The sequence below is a fragment of the Leptidea sinapis genome, chromosome 23 (assembly GCF_905404315.1).
Source record: "Leptidea sinapis chromosome 23, ilLepSina1.1, whole genome shotgun sequence".
NCBI classification, from domain to species: Eukaryota; Metazoa; Arthropoda; class Insecta; order Lepidoptera; family Pieridae; genus Leptidea; species Leptidea sinapis.
This window is the reverse complement of record NC_066287.1, coordinates 6,386,267-6,401,907: the sequence shown is the minus strand read 5'-3', so window position 1 is coordinate 6,401,907 and position 15,641 is coordinate 6,386,267.

Here is a 15,641-nt window from a genome sequence, read left to right as displayed (position 1 = left end):
TCACAGCAGAAATAGGCGCCTTTGTGGTACCCATAATCTAGCCGGCTTCCGGTGCAAAGGAGCCTCCCACTGGTAAATGAAATGATTTTTGATGGTATTATATATTTTTGAAGGGTCTTCTATGGTACCCGGAAACGTTACCAAAAGGAGTTGATGGCAAATGAAAGGACATTCGATAAAACCGCAAAGTTATAATTAAATTATATTTAAACAGTATTCGAGTCGACGAAAGCTTCCGTCTTTTTCCACCGGCCTTAAAAGCAGTAAAAGTTTAAAGTCAACGGACACGCATTATTTCCTTTTTATGCCTGTTCTTTTGTAATAAACGTTAAGAGGTACGCAATTTTAGCTGTTAACGCATTCATGATCAGTCAACTCGTTGGTATCTTCCGTTTCCGTTTGCATTTTACTCATTTCACATTCGTGCTTACATGAGATTGCAAAAAAGATCGAAATATATTTTTATAAGAAATAAAATACTGTCTATACAGCTTGAATATTTTTTTTATGATTTCGGTGAAGTAGTTCTATTTCTGCCGTTAAACAGTAAGGTGTAAGCATTGCTGTGTTTCGGTCTGAAGGGCGCCGTAGCTAGTGAAATTACTGGGCAAATGAGACTTAACATCTTATGTCTCAGGGTGACGAGCGCAGTTGTAGTACTGCTCAAAATTTTTGGGCTTTTCAAGTATCCGGAGTGGCACTGCATTGTAATGGGCAGGGCGTATCAATTACCTTCAGCTGAACGTCCTGCCCATTAAACTACATTTTTTAAAATTGAAACTAGATCGAATTATCGCCCCCGAAATCCCCTGTATACATAATTTTATGAAAATCGTTGGAGCTGTTTCCGAGATTCAGATTTTATATATACATATATATAATACCGACCATAGCCGAATAACTTTGCTTATTAATTTGTTAGATTTTTGTTTAATTAATATTATTAATTCAGTTATCTTATGCTACTTATCTCCCAACTTTGATATATATATTTATGTACCATTAGGAACTGTTATTTCTTATGTTCTATTAATGTATTTCTATTTTATATTTATTGATAATATCATTTGTTTCCTTAATAAATATATAAATAATAAAGTGCCTATATCACTTCAATAGATAATTTATTTGTATTAAGTACATAAATTCGGCCACTTTACTATAAGTAAGTACCAGTCGAAATAATTGAGGGTTTGAAACCTGAAGCATTCTCATACTCAACAGCACTTACATATTGCTATAGATCCACTTGTAAGCTATGTCAATAATGCCTCATATCACAAGAGATACTTGAAGCAAAACCCACGCTAGAAGTTACCTAGTCTCAACGTTAATAAGAATCAAATTGGCTCGTACATATATTAAATACCTTGCCAAAATATAACCTTCTCGAATCTGAAGAATATATATGTAACATTTACGAGCATTCTTTTAATATAAGATATTTGTAAAAGTTTTCAGTCTTAGATCCATGAAAATAGCGATTGATCCCCTTATTCATAATGGTCTACTAACTTAAAGCATTGCTAATTCTCACTCTGTCTTCTTCTATTGACCTAAGTCAGAATGAGAAAAAACACTCCTTAGCGGCTATTTTAAGTTAGCGGACCATTATGAATGACAAGTGAATGAGTATCCAGTGCTAAGAGGTGATCACCTAAACATTATTTACACAGGTCCTACTTAGCTTATACATCGCCTCAGAATACCGAACAAACCAGAAACCGTCAACGCGCTCAATAATGAGGCGATGTAAACTACGCAGTTCTGGCGTAGTTCGTTAAGTTGTCAATTAACAATTACGCCGTTGTGTGTCGTTCTGACTTCCAAAAATGCTAACAAGTATGCGTAGAATTTGAATAGGCTTACATTGCATCTGTAAGTAGCACATTATCAATTCATTTTATATCCCTGCTAATATTATAGATGTGAATGTAAGCTTGTTTGTTACGCTTTTACGCCCGAGCTAATGAACCGGTTTTGATGAAATTTGGTACAGAGATAGCCTAAGGCCGGGGCAAGGACATAGGCATTTTATCCCGGAAAAATCAATGATTCGTAAATCAAAAATCGATGAGTCAGTAATTAGCTGCCAATAATCTGAAGCTGTCCCAATATACCCGATAAGTCATTCTAACCGCCTTATATTGGGACGCGTGAATTGAAATTTCCATACAAACTTCTATCGCTGGTAAGCTATACGTCGTCCGATTGACAGACAGCGTGTAAGGTGAGTTTCCGTCGATAAGTTTATTGGGACAGAAAAGTCAACGATAGTTACGATTTTTATCTCAAGTAAGATATAGACTGAATATTGGGAACGGTCGTTACTGTCTGTGGTATGCTCCGCACAAACCGTTATTTTTTTAATGAATTTATTTAGATTAAAGTATGCAAAAATAATCGAGAGAAATTTGGATTCGAGTGATTGAAGGATTGCTCTGGGAAAAGTGTAGTGACTAAGATAACAGAGCCAGAACCCCGCGCTTAGGATCAGGGACGAAACAATAATATGATATTGACATCTTTATGACAGTACACAATCCTTACTTTTGATTGGTGAGTTATAGCGTCATGCTCACGCCAACCAATCAGAGAGTCGTCCGTGCGTGGCGAGACGCTCACGTGACCAATGCCACTCGTCGCCTAGGAAACACGTTACGTGACTGGCTATCTAGCAAACCAACGGAATCCTACGCGTTCGAAATACGATTATCGTTAGTGTGAATTTTTAAAAACCCCCTTTTTCGACTTGCCATAATTTCATTCAAAATCGCCAAAGATTTTTTATGGCTTCGAGTAGCAACTAGTATTTTAGATAATATTATATAGTTACATGTAATAGTTAAAAAAAAACACTAAAAATTATCTTTGGACCCTTTTCCAAAATTTCCTAATATTAGATAAATCGGTTAAAGATAAGGGTTGAATTTTAAAATTAACATCAATTCCTGCCTTATAGATGAAAATTATATAATATAACAATTTTTGTTTGCAAATTGAAATTTGAATTATTTTATCAAATTAATATATTGTCATCGGTCCTTGATAAATCTACGAAGTTTGAACGAATTCTGGCCATTTAAAGTGGGTCAAAATCGCGCCCAGATGAGTCGGTTACAAACAAACATACATACAGGTGAAGCTAATAAAAAGCGTGTAAAAATTAACACTTGGCATTTGCCAAAAAAGTCAAGTTTTGTAGATCAGAGTATTTTCGTTCGTTATCCGCGGACACGGCCCGCGATGACAGCTCCAGTGCGTGAATAACACGGTTATTTGAAATTAATAGATTAGAACGTATTTTAATCGCAGTTCTTATCGCATTATTTTTATCATAAATATCACGATAAAACAAATCCCTCTCGCAATTGCTACGGAATATGTATGCATTTTATATTATCCACTATCGCTTATATCAACAAATTGTTTGACAATCAAAAATTAATCTTATCAAAAATGGCTAGCCATTTTATACCAGGTGACGTTCTAATAACTAAACTAGCTGATGCCCGCGACATCATCCGCGTCGATACAGGATGTTTAAAAATAATAAGCAAGTTTGAAATTGAAGATTATCTCATGTCCTATTCCAGTTCCGGTTCCCGTTTCCAAAATATTATATGAATCTTATTTCGAGGAAGATTGTAACAGAAAACTAAACCTACTATTGGTATAGTTATAGCTCCTTAACGTAATATTAAGTTTTTCACGAAATCCGCGGGAACCATTGATTTTTCCGGGATAAAATATAGCCTAGATCCTTTCCCAAGCTCCAGTCTATCGCTGTACCAAATTTCAACTTACATTCACATTTATAATATTAGAAGGTATTTCTAGAATTTAATGACTTGGAAGTAGTTTTAGTTGAAAATGGAAAATATAATAAATATATTTAAAGTATTGAAGACGCACGAAACGTTATAGTTGTTGTGAAAAAAATGGCAATCAGCCAAAATACAAAAGTTAATACTTACTGCAAATAAAAATTCCGATAAAGAAATGTTTGTTGCATAACATTTTACACAAAGATAATATTTGAGACCTGACTTAATGTTTTATATCTGCACTCGGAAGCACGTAAGCAGGATCTGCTTTATAAATACTTACTCTAAAGAAATGTAGAGGTTATTTTGATTTGGTATTAATATGTGAGTTTTTATCATTTCTACTAGCGACACACGTTGTTCTGTACATAATGAAAAAATACTGTTTTTTATGAATTTGTCAATTGTTGTCAACACGAGAGTGGGTCAGGGATTGGAAATAATACTCCGCTTATAGGAACGAGTCTTTATTTGCGCGTTCACTGTTTCTGAACTTGCACTTCGCCGGTCTGCCGCCGTTCCTCTTGTGGGCGGCGGTACCTTCAACACGTCACACCGCACCAAACACTAAGTCTCTTCTATCTTCAGCTTCTTATTCACCTGGATCACACTTTCCACTTTTTTCACTACTTCTTCTTTTCTTCTTCGTCTTCCTTTACATTTTCGAGTCAGAACTAGAACTGGCGTAGGACACGCTCAGTACTGCTTATATACCCCCCGGATCTGTTCTATTTTCAAAATGATTCTCCCATTCCATCTCTAAATTTAAATTGTACTAGAAATTTTTTATCCTGCTTACACATTTTCCATCCCTTTTTTTCTGTTCGATTTGATCCTGAACTTACTAGATCCATTAACTTACAAACCCAAAAGATCCCATACACTGGAAAGTGTATCGAACCCGGATCTACAGCGTCTAAAGTAAACACTTTTCCGCTGAGCTACGAGTATTGCTAGCGGAGCTGTTGAAATTAACAATGTTTTGAAGTTTGACAACTCTCGTCATATACATTATACGTCGAAGCGTTGCTACGCAACAATTATATTTCATAACATCAAGAATTATTTCGTAAAATGTGCTCCCTGTTGTTATGATAAAATTGTTTCACAGCAGAACTGTCAAACCATGCGTCAATAAATTCTCTCATACAAAACAAAATATCGGAAATAAAAATAATTAAGGACCCCAAATCGAAATAAAAACTATCCTATCTCTCAAGTTGGACTTAACTGCACTCTATTAAAATACGTTCATTAGTTTTGGATTTCACTGGAAACAAACATCACGACACTGGATTTATTATAAAGATATAACCAATAAATCATGGATCAAGTGCGCTCCAAAAAGATTGATACTTTAGAATTGCGTAGAGAAGGGATATCTCCACACCTTGTTATATCACGAAGGTATTGATTAATTGACAAAAACCAAAATTTAAATCAACAATCGAAAAATCTAATCAGCGTCAGCAAATAATCTCTTATATAGATCTATATAAAGGGTGTTATCGTTAAGTGTGACCAGGCTTGCTTACTTCTAATTTTCTACTTAAAAAGTTATTAATGTCATTTTACTGATAAAACTTTCTACTATCTATAAGAATGTACTTTCGATATCAGTTCAAAGTTGATATGTGTATTACTCACGGAATAATCGCCAAGTCACGCTTAAAGGTTACAACATCCTGTAAATATTTCTTATTTTTTTATGAAAATAAGGGAAGAGACGAGCAGGACGTTTCGCTTATGGTAGGGCTTCCAATCCCGCGGCCTGTATTCAATCTCGGCATTTGCGGGACTTCGAATTTGCAATCCCGCGGGATCTTGGTATTTGCGGGATCCCGTATATTGAAAATATGCACATTTTAAAACTTTTAACTTAAAAATTTATCAACTCCACATTTATTGAGATCAATCTAACTATACTTACTGTTTTTTTTTTCACAAAAAAAAAAACAATAACAAATTCTGAATAAAAAGCAAATCAAAACAAAACAAATCGTTTTCAAAAAATACTCAAAGCAAAATTAAAAAATCACCCAAAAGAAACACATTTGAAACTGATAAAATTTTACTAAATTATTAAGTTTGTGAGCTTTTAATCTTAACCGAAATTGTTTGCGATGGAAATACTACATGTCCAAATTGTCGTCTGCCAAACTACTGCGAATTTTAGACGCAATATAGCCTGCAGCAGAAAATGCCCTTTCTCCTTCAAAACTTGTGGGCGGGTATTCCTTTTAAGGGTTTGTACGTGAATGAAAGATTAATTTACGTACAAACCTTTAAAATAATGTATCAATAAACTTCACGAAAATACGAAACAGTTAATAACTTAAGTTATTAAGAATAATATTTCACACAGATTATCCTATTTTGCATCGCATGCACGCTTTTTTTCAGTCCCGAAATTCCCGCGGATCCAGCGCCCGTAATCCCGCATCTCGCGGGATTGGAAAATGGCGCGGGATCCCACAATACCGAGATCTCGGTATTGCGAGATTGGAAGCCCTAGCTTATGGTAATTGATACGATACAATAACTTTTTAAGTATAAAAAGAAATAGTTTTCTTTAAAATTTTAAATATCCTTCAGCCAAAGTTAAAGTAACAGAAATTCAGGAAACTTCTATCAGTAACCCCCGGTAGTTATTCACCGATTTTAGATTATTGATTCTAGTCTTAAAACGTGATGAAAATTTAAATGAAAAAACATTTAAGAAAGCTATCTCTATCTACTTGTTTCGTATCATTGTGGTTTGTGACATACTTATTGTAAGTAAATTAGTGCTTGCGTGACACACATATTCCAGATAAAAGAGTATCATAAAGATAATTTTTAATTGTTTATATTAACCTTGGATGGGCAGGGCTATAACGATCAACGCTGCAATTCCGATGATTGCCGCGTATCCTGCCTGATCGTATCCCAAGTAGCAGACAACAGCTAGCTGGAACGGTATGATCCACACATAATGCAGAAACAAGAAGGCCAGGTCGAATCTCTGGAGATCATTTGACAATAGGTTCACCACCTTACCGGCTGTTGTCTCACCCAAAGCACCATTGTTCATTCTCATTATCTACAAAAGGAAAACAATGGGTTATTCTTTAGTTATAAATCTCCTACTCCCTAAGCAGACTACTCGACACAGAGTAAACAAATTATATTCATCTCAAGGTTACAATATCTTTCATCTCATGTATCGTATCGTTTTCACATACGATTTACCGAAATGTTTATAATAAAATAAAATATTAGAAAGAAAAATCAAAAATAAGAGAAATTATCTCACAGTCTATGTATAAAAATATTCACCTTATTAAGTAAGTATACGGCACTGGTGCAAAGCGATGCAGTATTTTATTGAACGATAATTTTGTAAATTTAAATTAATTTAATAATTCAAATTCAAAAGTTTTAATTTAAAATAGGATATAAAATCACTTATTGAAAGTCAAAAACTACCCATTCCAAAAGAATGCCTGAGACCTGAGACTCTAAAAGACTCAGCGAGCTTTTTTTTAAAAAAATGGTTACAAAGTAATATCGTACACTTAAACTTATTATTTAATAACCTGGGGGTGGTCGCTCCATACCCAATCTGTGTTATCATTAAGAAAGTAATTTATGTTATAGTAACCTTTACCACACAAACGTTTTTGGACAATTCTTTTGAATATCGTAATACTTTTGTTTTGAACATTTTCTGGGATTTTGTTGTAAAAGCATATACATCGTCCCTCAAAAGACTTACTAACTCGGCTTAATAATAATAGTAATTTTTAAAAGGTTTATTCTGTTCAAAAAGTTTACAGAAATCTTATAACTAATAACAATATGGACATTAAAGAAGCAAAATGGTGTAGATGATAATGATAATAATGACTTAGCCGAGTAGTTAAGTTAATTCCATTTAAATATATGGCATCAGGGTAAGTCCGGATAATTTCGGGGTTTCTGTGTCACACCACACACGATAGATGCGGGAACAAAAGCAAGGGGCAGAACTAAATGATTTGCAAAATCCGGTTTAACCGTGTTTCCGAACTTGCCGTGACGCACTTATTATAATTTTTAATTTAAAGCAAAAATATTTACAACGTGTTTTATAAATTACATTATTTAAGGCAAGAGAAAGAAACGAGAAAATGATTAAGAATATAGCATGACGAGTCATTCTTCTTTTGATCATAAAATTTTTGGTTGAAAATGAAAACATTATGTGGCAAAACGTGACATTAATGACTTTCTAAATGATATCACAAATCGAATGAAGAAACCGGTTTTAAATTTTAATAATATAAAAACCGAAGATTTCCGCTGAGTTTCTCGCGCCCAATCTTTTCAGTTTTGAGGCAAAGGTTTATTTTCAAGTGGATCGTAGTTTTTGACGAATAAATATATTTGAATTTCTTTTTGATCCAAAAAAGATCTCCCGAAACCGCATTCACAGCTTTGTAGTACGTGGAAGAAGTTCCTTGAAAACCGCACCGTGGTAGCACGCCACACGTCCAGATGCTGGGGATGATATCCTAATTCTAATTTGTGGAGTTTCGTGCGTAGGTGGAACTCGGCGACAGCTCTGTTGCACTAGTTACTACTACCCTTCCAAAATCGGGATGTTTCCTTTCGCACTAGATCTTTCATATACACTAATATCGAAAGTGCCGCACGGCACACTACGCCCTGACCATTTTCTGACTCTCATTTTGGTTATAAGATAGTTTATTTCGCATAGTCTTATAGCTTGTTTCAATAGCATTGACAGGCCGCTGCGAGCGCGCAAAAATCGCGCCAATCTATGGCATACTGCGGCGCGGGGGCCCTTGCCGATTACGGAAGGTTACCCATAATATTAAAAAAAAGAAGGAAGTAAAATTTAACAAACCTTTCGAAATATGAGCGAACTAATAGCAACCCTCAGCTTCATTCCGTACTGCTGACAGTAGAGATTCCCGTGATGATTGAAGAAGGCTGCCACCATGTTGGCTGCGATCATGGCGGCAGCGTAATAAGCCGCAGTGGTCGTTGACATGGTGTTGTTCACTGACCAGAAGTTCAGCAGCTGGCCAAACAACAGCGGAGTGAAGGTCCTGCCAAAATAAATACAATTTTTAACGGATTTACAGCATTCAATAATATACCACAGTTCATTAAGATTAGAAAATTAGCAATTCGTGACGAGGGTGCAAAAGACGATGTCGTGTCGAAAAAATGTGTGTGTACTTATGTATGCACGCAAGATGTTATACATCTTTGGCCTAACAAAGATAAAATCGTTTGTGGAGAGAACAATATTGTAAAAATCTTGCAGTACATCTTGAATACGGCTGTACAGGCTTGAACCCTTTGCCTATCCTAATAATAGACGAAGAAACAAAAAAATAATAACGAATGTCGCAAACGTCAAAAAATTTTAGGAACCAACTTCACCCTTTTGTGTTACAGTGACGCGCGCGCATCTTAAAATTTCACTCTCGTCATATTTTTATAACGCGCCTAAAGAATCATAACTTCAAAAAAAATATTCCTCATATAATTTATACCAACGTCCAGATAGAGCCTTTTGCTGCTAGACAACCGACGAAAACAGGCCAGGATTATGACTGTAGTGTGTGTGATAAGCTACGTTTTACACACGCGCTTTGTATGACCGGTTGTGAGGACGGGTTGTAGTGATGAAGGATCAAGATCTGCTAGGACGTTTTTCGCATTGTTTTAACTAAGTGTCTATTGTTTTGAAGCTCAAGTTTCAGGAAAAAGTATCTAGCAATTTTATTACCAATGCTTCGATATGTCTTAACCTTCATATTATGCAAATTTTCATTAGAAAAAACTACGTTTAAAAAAACCGACTTCAAAACCTCAACAGTATAAAACAACTAAATAGAAATGTAAGTTAATAAATCTCTCAAATCTGATACCTTTAATATTAATAAAATACTATTATTCGTATGTGCTACCTATTGATAGGGTTTAAGTCGGTGCTTGCCCGCTTGGGCTATTTTGTTGTTCTAGACGAAGCTATCCCGCTCAAAGTCACGCGTGGCGAGTGTAGGTACCTGCACTCAGAATTTTTTTAAGTAGCTATGGGTAGGCCTACGAAAGATTCTCAGCGTAATCGGTGTACATACAAAAAAAAAATAACAATTGAATTGAGAACCTCTTCTTTTTCGAAGTCAATCAATCAAAAAAATAAACCTTTAAAAAAAACAATAAGGAGAAAAATGACTTTATTCTAAGCCTTATAGAGCTGCACGTAAACAGAATACTGTATATGTACATTTTTTTGTTATTTTGGCGCTTAAAGAGCGAGTTCTATACCAACATTAATAGCAGCCAAACAGTTTTCAGATATTTTCCTTTACTTGTTCTCTTTGTTTTTGTCCATTTCCATTATTCTAGTTTATTCATGAGTGCCGTATGGTTTTAATCTACCGTAATCAAATACTCCTTAATTAATCATAATCATGGCACCCGATCGGTGACATCAGGCAAACTTTAATTACTTAAAGTAAACAATTACTTTGGCAATAGGACTTTAAAGAAAATAATACCATATCTGCTTAATAGTTTGCCATCCGACAAAAGGTCTAAGATCAAGTCATGGATCAAATATAGTAAAGATATGACATATTCGTACAATGCCAAGGAACAGATACTCGTATAAAGTAGTTATTAATACAATTAAATTAATTGAAAAGTATTATTACAAAGGTGGAAGGCTCCTTTGCACAGGATGCCGGCTAGATTATGGGTACCACAACGGCGCCTATTTATGTCGTGAAGCAGTCATGTGTAAGCATTACTGTGTTTCGCTCTGAAGGGCGCCGTAGCTAGTAAAATTAGTGAGCAAATGAGACTTAACATCTTATGTCTCAAGGTGACGAGCGCAGTTGTAGTGCCGCTCAGAATTTTTGGGTATTTCAAGAATCCTGTGCGGCACTGCATCGTAATGGGCGCAAGGCGTATCTCTTACCATCAGCTGAACGTCCTGCTCATCTCGAACCTTATTGTCATAAAAAAGAGGATAATTATACGTTAAAATGAATAAAAATTCTGGAGCCATGTTGATCAGGAATCAGGATGGAACAGTAGGCACAGTGATGAGAGCCAACAGTTTGACCTATTGCACCACCGATGCTGTTTAAATCAATTTTCACAACTTTAGATCTCTTTGTCTAAAAAGGCAAGAACACAATAAATCACAAAATATATCTACTCTCAAAATTAACTTATTTAACTTAGATTAGGGATTGGTCCCCACTGCACTCCAACTAGATACCACAGACGTAGTCGTAAAGTGCGGCAACAAATACTACGCCCAAGTGGGCATACTCGAGCCAGTCTCGAACAATGTGTGAGTTTGACGTGCCACGTGTTCTGTTAAACTTTGCTAATAATTGAAACTAAAATGCAGGGTTGCGTAGTAAAACTGTAAAAATAATACTACAAGAATAATACTCAATGAGATCATATATCATCAGTGAGTATTTTGTATTTTATTGATTTCAATGAATTTGAATTTAATTGAATGATGCCATAAAGTGTCAAGATGCCACGCACACAAGCATCTAATAGTTGCAGAAATAAAAAAGCTATTCTTCTCAGGTAGTGCGGTATATGTATGCGGTAGTTGGAGAGCAGCGGAGACCAATCTATAATCTAAGTTATTTAAATTCTAACATTGACAGGTTCGATTAAAATAACCTTTAAGGTTCATTCCACTTCTTATCCCACACTAGCAAAATATGTTGCAATATTGCGATGGAACCTGCATGAAAAATAAAAAATGAAACAAGTTTATCGCCTCGCTCTCTCATTCATTTTATGATACTACAAAGGAGCTGTTTTCATTACAAAACTCGTCCATGAACTAGTATTGTAAACCAAAAAATATATAAAAAAAAAGACAAAATACCGCTTAATAAACTGACAGACTATATTATGAATCATATTGAGGTTTAATATAAGCAGATTTCACCTGGCTATATCGAAAATACTTTAATTTTTAAATTGTAACTTTAGACCAGCTGTTTAGACCAATGGTATTATCCGATGCGGTGGCAAGCGTCCTGATGGAATGACCCTGGGGCTTGGGCATGAGGAAGGGTGAAAGGCGCTGATGTGGACTACGGCGTCAACCTTCTTATGCCCAAAGACATTCCTAATATTCAAGGCATAAAAGGCATTTATTTTCTCAAAATTGATTCCTTTAGAATTCTATTTGATGTCATTTCTAATAACTACTAGATACTACTACCGCTTCGAAAACAAATGGCGCTCTGAGAGAGAAGAAGCAGCGCAAGAAACTCTCCCAGCATTCTTTTGTTCGCGCTCTTTTCAATAAAAATATACAATACTGTACAATCATTTCTATCGCTATAAAATAATCACAATATAGTCCCAGGCTGTCCGATCATTTAGATATTCAGCAGTGGAGTAATAGGATTTACGACAGAGCTATTATGTATCTTATGAAGCAATCCCTTACTTCTATTGTTATAATAATGCAAATCACTATTAAGAGCAAAAAGGTGACGATTTTTGTGAATGTATTTCATAAATATACTAACAATGAATAGTCATAATATTTATTTCTTTAAATTTATCTTTGAGTGACTGTCTATAACCAAGCTGATATATAGCACGAACAGCTCTCTTTTGCAGAGCAAACACTATATCAATGTCAGCAGCATGACCCCATAGTAAAATACCAAGCTTGTGGCATGTCGTGTGAAAGTGGAGTTTAGTGGCAGGAATCAAGGAAAACGCCACTTTGGAACACTCGTATCACGTATCTACGTAACGACAAGCGTAACCCCTTAAATTTATACCAATAGCAAAAATATCTTAACCCTCGATTAAGAATTGGTCTTCGCTGCACTCCAATTAGATACCATAGGCGTAGTCGCAAAGTGTGGCAGCTAATACCCGAGTGTGCATACTCGAGCAAGTGTCGAACAATGTGTGAAGTTCGACAACGTGCCACATGTTCTGTTAAACTTTGCTAATAATTGAAACTAAAATGCCGTGTTGCGTAGTAAAACTTTGTAAAATTAAAACTACAAGCAATAAGAAAGACACTGGGATCACATATTATCATCAGTAAGTATTTTGTATTTTATTAATTTCAATGTAAAATAACACGAAGAGTATGCTATAAAATTTGAAAAATGCCATTGAGTGTCAAGATGCACACAAGCATCTAATAGTTACCGTAATAAGAAAACTATTGTTCTTAGGTATTGCGGTATCGAGTTGGAGCGCAGCGAAGACCTATCCATAATCTAAGACCTTAACACTAATTTTTCAATTAGTGTCACTTTAATCTTCTCTCCACTAAGATTATATGTGTGCTTAACCTTTTCGCGACACATAAATTATTTTAAAGTAAAAATATGAAAATACAATATGAATTTTAATAAAAATTCAATGACCTTGCAAATATATCAGATTGTTACATATTATGATGTAATATTGGACGCGATTTCTGCTGCAGCCATTTCAATAAGATTTTATTATTGTTTAACAGGAAATAATATGTCTTTTAAGAAATAATATTGATTCAGGAGACACCTGGTGTCCAACCAATTGCTTAGCGGCCGTTTTCAATAACGTATCTCTAGTTACGGATACATTGCAGTCACCGTTTAATGACAAGATCTTATCTATCCATAGTTATGTCCAATATAGTTATAGTCGAATGCTTTATGTAGATAGGTTATTGAAATGTAAGTAAGCGTAAAAGGATAAATTTGTCTACCTCTAGTAAGTTAAACTAAGGATAGATAGGCTATTGAAAAAGGGCCGTATATCATTTATACGTCTAGATCACAGTTTATATAGACTATGAAAGCAACAGCTGTGAAAACATCGAAAAATTGAGTTTAGAACTAGACTCTATTTTGAGTAATTCTCGCTTACGAACGCAAAGTATAAAGCATACACACCGCGAGTGTAAGACGTAGCTTGTAACGCACACTAAGCCTATACTGCACTATTCCTGGCCTGTTTTTATCGGTTGTCTAACAGCAAGAGTCTATAATACCGAACGTATAAATTATCTAAAACTTACGTTCGCCTCGTTCACCATGTCCAAGTAAAGCTGTGATTAGTAACTTCTCAATTAACGTTAATTGAAAGCTACATGTTAAGAGTATCTTTTGCCAATTTCACAAGCGAAAATTATGTCTTGAGTAACTACTGAATGTTATGTGAGTAATGAATCTATCACACGTCATATTCGTTCAATATTACGTAAAATATGACTTGTCAAACGTCATTGCAGATTGTCATTTATGATTTTGTTGCATTTTGAGCGTTCATTTCACTGTTTAGCGCCCGTTGTTTGTTTACCTTTGAAACTAGAAAGCATCTGGAAATAGTACAATACAGTTTTTGTCATTTAGTGGTTACTTGTGTGAATATTATTATTATGGATAAAAATTAAAACAGAGAGAAGTGCATACTTTACACGAGAGGGACATCTTAGTATTATTAAATAGAAATATGGCGATATCTTGGAATTTAAATATTCGCATACTTGGTATTTGTTCCATGGAAGAATAATCTAACTCGTCCAATTGATATTCAATCAAATCGAATAAATCCATATCTAATAAATTATTTTTATGCTACCTCTGAAAATATGCACAAAAAAACAAATGATAATAATAGTAAGCACATGATATCATGCAACTGTCAAGTAACCGTGCTAATTGGCAGTAGATGTGGCAAGTTAGTTACGGGACAGTTAATCTTAAGATTAGTGTTACTTTAAGGTCGTGAAATTCGCATGTTATGTTACTATTGACTGTACTCAGTGATTAGCTTACTTGATAGTTTACTTGAAGGTGGTGAAAGAGGGCCTAATTGATTTAAAATACTGCTGGCACTATATTATCGAGATTAGATTGAAGTATTTGTTATATGTTACGAGGGAAATCTATCTACACCCAGCATATTCAAATACTTCTAATCCTTCTTCTAAATATTCTATTTAAACATTTTTTTTTATTTTTACCCTCACTTCTAGGTTTAAATAAACAAATTCAATTTGTACGAAAATTCATGGGCGATGCGGGACCTGAACCCGCGCCTCTCGGGTTCTGTTCTGAGAGTCGAAGAAGACATACCAAGATTTACGGTCGATGCGTCAATCGGTTGGCTCAGTTGTTAAGAGCACTTCATTGTCGAGACACTTGGCCTGTGGGGCACAGAGGCGCGGAGAATGTACAAAGTACTATCTTCGCGCCTCAATAGGAGTCGAATCAACTGAAAACCCAGCGCTGCTATATTAAGGCGAAGAGTAAGCAGAAAACACGCAAACATGGTGTTTTTAGACAAGTTTTGTGGTGAAAGTATAGCATTTCGAGCTATGAACAGTATTTAATCCTGTTACACAAATCCTTAAGTCTTATTTGTAGGTTGCAAGCATTAGGCTTGCTGTTGATTATCGTTAACATTGCCGAGCCTTTTTGAACTACCACATTTCTTTGAAGTTCAACAAGTTTTTTGGCGTGGCATGACGCATTTTTTTGGTACTTCTCTCAGAAAAGTTATTCTTATAGCTTGTACTATTTTGTGTAGGTTAATTTATTCGGATTATTAGTGAATAACGAATTTGTAAGCATATAAACTGTTTTCCACGCAAGAATTTTGAAAATATTGGCTTTGTTACATAGATGGCGGGCCGGCAGCCGTGAACTCATATCGCTCAAGGTCGCTGGCATTTAGTGTCGCCTTAAAACATTGTTATATTGAATCTCATATATCTTACCTTAATGTTACATAAAGAAACTGCATTAT